Source organism: Mandrillus leucophaeus, unplaced genomic scaffold, assembly GCF_000951045.1.
Source record: "Mandrillus leucophaeus isolate KB7577 unplaced genomic scaffold, Mleu.le_1.0 Scaffold392, whole genome shotgun sequence".
Lineage (NCBI taxonomy): Eukaryota > Metazoa > Chordata > Mammalia > Primates > Cercopithecidae > Mandrillus > Mandrillus leucophaeus.
Window position 1 is genome coordinate 2,192,679 of NW_012104165.1, and position 4,933 is coordinate 2,197,611.

At 37.7% G+C, this 4,933-nt stretch overlaps 1 pseudogene across 1 annotated transcript; it reads right to left on the reverse strand.

Moving 5' to 3' along the window:
* Positions 1-2,110: 2,110 nt before the first annotated feature.
* Positions 2,111-2,786, reverse strand: LOC105547637 (annotated as a pseudogene). The gene has a single exon (XR_001007247.1). The product of XR_001007247.1 is annotated as a GTP-binding protein SAR1a pseudogene (transcript).
* Positions 2,787-4,933: the final 2,147 nt, after the last annotated feature.

Sequence of the window (4,933 nt, forward strand, 5' to 3'; positions counted from 1 at the left end):
AGATGATCTCCTCACAGCAGCTTCTTTCAGCTATCTTATTACAGGAATAGTGTTCCATGGGGCAAGAAATACATTGGTTCTAACTGATTTTCAATCCCCTTTCTCCAGTGGAATAAACCACTTTCACAAAGAGCTGCCCTACGTAGAACCCACAGTTTTCTAGCTTACAACAAAGTGACTAGGGACAAATAGGGGGAAAAAATCCAAAACTAAAAATAAGACAACCAACATGGAAGCAATCATACTTCTCATGTCTCTGAATAGAGATGTATGGGGAACCTTTAACCAAAGGAAATTTTAAAAAACATGCAAGTTAACTATCTAGTTCATTTGCTGTTAGCTAAATTTGTTCACTTAAGGCTTTAACCTCCTTCCAAACAATTTTGTCTTAATCTAGCTATGCTTGCTAATAAATGAAAAGAATGCACTTCCCAGAAATATACTTTATTGAGCCTCTGCATTCGGTACCTGACAGTGAAAAAGTATGCTTTTCCAATAAGTCAGTACTGAAGACCGAGAACTCCAACTACATAACTATACCCTCTCACCCCAGTAATATGTTATCCACATCGTCCCTAGCCTCACATTAGAATAAAGATAGCCTCCCAACTTTTCATCTCCTATCTCCTGTCTTTTCCTAGGAGATCCTATCTTTTGATCTTTTACTACTAGGGTAGAATTTAGGTTAAGATAGTAAAAATCTAATTTCACATGTGGCACTAAGAAAATGGAATGCTATAAAATGAGTCCTCATCACCGTGGTAGGGATGCTGTTGCTTTTATACTGAGTCTTTACTGCTAGTAAGTGATGCTGCCTCCAAAGGAACAGCTCTATAGAAAGTTTTTGAGTTAAGTGTTTCCCCCAGCTTATTTCTGTAATGGAGAAAGGCAATTTCATATTTAAAAAACTCTCCACACACACACCTGTGGAAGGTCTAGATGTTTTCCTTTTTTTTTTACACCCGCGCCATATATATCTCTGGGGATATGATGTGTGAGACCGAGCTCTGGGGAAATCTCCTATAGAGCCCATTTTCTCCATGTGGATTTTTTAGCGCCCTGTGTGTATTTTTTTTGTGTTTTCACACGCGTTCTACTATATTTTTGTGTTCTCCTCTCGGGGTTTTGAGCGCTTTTGCTGTTTACTTTTTTCTTTTTTTCTTTTTCTGAAAATTTTTTTGTTGGATTTTTTGCAAAGTTACTTGCCCCCCTTGCGTTTTTTGCCACCTTGGGGGTTTTTTTAACTCTTTTGTGAGGTGAAAGTCACTTTTTAGAACTGAAAATGAAAAAGGAAGGTGCTATAGAGGGAAATGAAATTTCACCAAAGTATAAAAGCAAATACTGGCTGAAGTCTATAACTTTATAAATAAGAATAATAATAACTTATACTATAATTATCTGCTCAACAGTGAACAGTCTGCTACACATTCCTTGATGAGGAATGACCCTAGCTTACCACAGTGGAAACCTGCCACAACTACAAGACCAGGTTCTGCCCCTTTTCTAGTTCTCTGTTCAGAAGGTAATGCCACCTTCTCCAAGGCAGTTAGAGAGACAGGTGAGCTCAGGGAGCTTCTCTCACCAACCTGCTAACTCAGCAGGAGTGAGTTCACCCAAATGAGCTCTGGCCTCCAATGTGTGTATCTGCTCATAATTTTATGAAGTATCTAAATGGCATTCATTACTTAAAAAAAGAATAGAAAACTCTGGACTAAGTAAATTTTGGACTCAGAAAGTTAGAAGGGGTATCAATTATATTAACAACACTTTCTTTAGAAATAGAATCATTTTCTTTTGAAATCAACCAGAGTGATGAGATGTGTTTTTCTTTTCAGGTGCGCCATGATGGTGCACAGCTTCACTCAGCAAACCCTGCCAGCTTCCAAGCCCCAGGATGCTGACCTGCACCAGCATGTGGGGGAGCATTACCTCCCCAACAGTGTGGAGAAGAGAACATTTCACCACTGGGTGATGAGAGAGTTGACAGAGATTCTTGGCTTCTCAACGCCAGACGTGATTGGAGATGATTGGAGACCTTTCCTCGTTCTATTAGAAAAGTCCATGAAGAAGCTGTGAATAGGATCAGTCCAGAGAAGAAAAACTCTTATTTTCACTGTCCAAACATCAACCAATATATTGGGAGAGCCAGCAGAATCCCTCGCCCTAGCCTTGCCTCTTGAGCACGCTGCACACGAACACTTCCACAGGGTGAGCGTTCAGCTCTTAAAGGGCCACGTTCCTCTTTCCTGTGGTCTATCCAGAAAGCCCAAATATCTCAAAGAGTTTTTCTTCACTGATTGCATTGTTCTGTCTATTTTGTTACCCAGGATGAGGATTGGCACATTGGATATTATTTCATCAGTCATTAAAGCATTAAGCTCAACTTTGGATTCCATGAGACCAGAATGACCTGCAGAGTCCATCAGAAAAACAATCCCATTAATTCCTGGGAGATAATTTTTTCAAACCTGACATGGTTGCTTGTGTCCACCAAGATCAAAAGTTGTAAAAGTCATTCCAGCAATTATTAGCTTTTCTGATGTCAGATGTAGTGTTGGAACATGTTGACCCAATCTGTCATCTTTGAGCATGCGAAGAAGAGTGGTTTTGCCTGCATTGTCCAAACCCAAGAATACAAGTTTTCCAAATTTCTTGTAGAGTCCAGGAACTGGAGAACACTGCTGAAGCCATTGTAGATCCACTCAAAGATGAAAGACATTATTCATGCTTACTATGTCCTGAAGGGCTCCTCTTGCAACAGTGGGTGGCCTGGGCCCTCCCTCAGAGCACACCCCAAATATTTTCAGATATGAAAACCTACTTACTCTTTAGAGGTAAGGAAGGTACTTCTAAAAAATTTATTGTATTTTATTTAAGTTCTGGGATACATGTGCAGGATGTGCAGGTTTGTTACATAGGTTAAACGTGTGCCATGGTGGTTTGCTGCACCTATTAACTCATCACCTATGTATTAAGTCCAGCATGAGTTAGCTATTTTTCCTGCTGTTCTGCCCCCTCTCCACCCCTGGACAGGCCCCATTGTGTGTTGTTTTCCTCCCTGTGTCAATGTTTTCTCATTGCTCAGCTCATCACTGCATGAGTGAAAACACACAGTGCTTGGTTTTCTGTTCCTGCATAATGGCTTCCAGCTCCATCCATGTCTCTGCAAAGGACACGACTTTGTTCTAAAGGTACTTAAAAAAAAGTACTTTATAGGCTTGTCACTCACTGTATAAAGCTGTGAAACTTTGTTCCCCATGCAGATAATACAGTTGAAATTTCTTGGTAAGGGTCATTATAGCAATTCCTTAGTGGGTATGCTTCCCTCTAACTTCCTTGCCATAATAAAACGAAACGATAAGTTTTGGCACCTGTTATTTATAATGGACTCAGGACTAAGAGACTCCAAGGAAACTGAATCTGCCTCAACAATTTTATAAATTTCCTTGGATCACAAGGAGGAAATTAAGATTATTATTTTGGGTGCCAAGATCCAATTTTATTTATAGTTTTCTCAAGATATTATTTCTTTAGATTTCTGCTACAATAGAGCCATCATAATCCTAGTTCTACATACAGACAAAAGAAGTCTTCAGTAATTTCTTCCACAATAGCCCAACACAGTATGGACTTTTTACCTACCATTGACTAAAGTTCCTCATTTTATTTAAACCATAAAAACATTGTGTCAAGAAGATGTTAACATACATTAATGTTATTTAAACATGATTAAAAATCATGGAATCTAGAACTTTGAAAATATGGGTCCAGAAAACTTTTGGCCATGGGCTTGTTTTTAAAGTAATTGCTTTTTTCACCCATGCGTCACAATTAGCAGCAGATCTAACAATCTGGAATCCTTCTAGCCAAGTTCACACTGATCATCTCAGGCTTGTTCTTCGTTCCCACTTTTGTTTTCATCATTTGCTGCGTTCTATAACTATATTCAGCTTCTGGTCCTTTATTTTTTAAAACAATATTTAATTTACAATAAAGATTGTATATATTCAAGGTGTACAGTGTGATTTGATATATGTATACTCTTTGTTTTTATTTCTTTTCTCTGTAAATCCACTACCACCCAATTCATTATTGAAGCTAATGAATACATTTGATTTATTCTCTGTAACCCTCAGCTTTATGTAGGGATGCAGTATATATATTTACCTGTTATAGCTTTAATTTTAAAACATTATCCTTTTTGATTGTATTAGTTTCCTGTGTCATCATACCTGGTATGGAAATGAAAAGCGAATAATAAATTTTTACTACACAGTTAATCCAGTTAATGAATCAAATGGAAATAGAGAAGCACAACTAAAAATGAAAAGCAATCAATGAAGAGGGGTATTTACATTATTATTCATTATTTTACATTAGATAATTGGTGCATATATTAAACAATGCTGGAGTATGAAGTAACCATCTTGACCTCTAATACTGCTCCTCAGGACCACTTTTGAGTGGTCACTATTGGGAAGGGAATGGGTATGTTTTGTAAATGGTTGAGAAATTAAAAACAAATATTTAGCAATCAGAATTTTAAACCCTGATACATTGTATTATTATCAACCAAATATTCTGTGCCTTCTCTGTGGGATAGTTGAGAGACACACTCTATTGTTGGAAAAGGAAATCTTTGTTATCTCGTCCATCACTACATTATAATTGATGTAGAGCATGATATCTGCCTTTTCTATTTTCTAATTTTTTTTTTTTTTTTTTTTTGCAACTAACCAGTTTCCTCTCTGCCACTGCATGGTGTATGTGGTAGGATTGTTTGCTTTTTAGTTTACAGTTCACCAGATAACTGGAGCATGTATACCCAGAACTAAGACAGGAGTATGTGTCACTCAGAGACCCTCTATTCTATAACTTGATGAGGCTTCAGGGCTGTGTCTTTTGGGCCTGTCTCTTTTGTGTCATTCATATA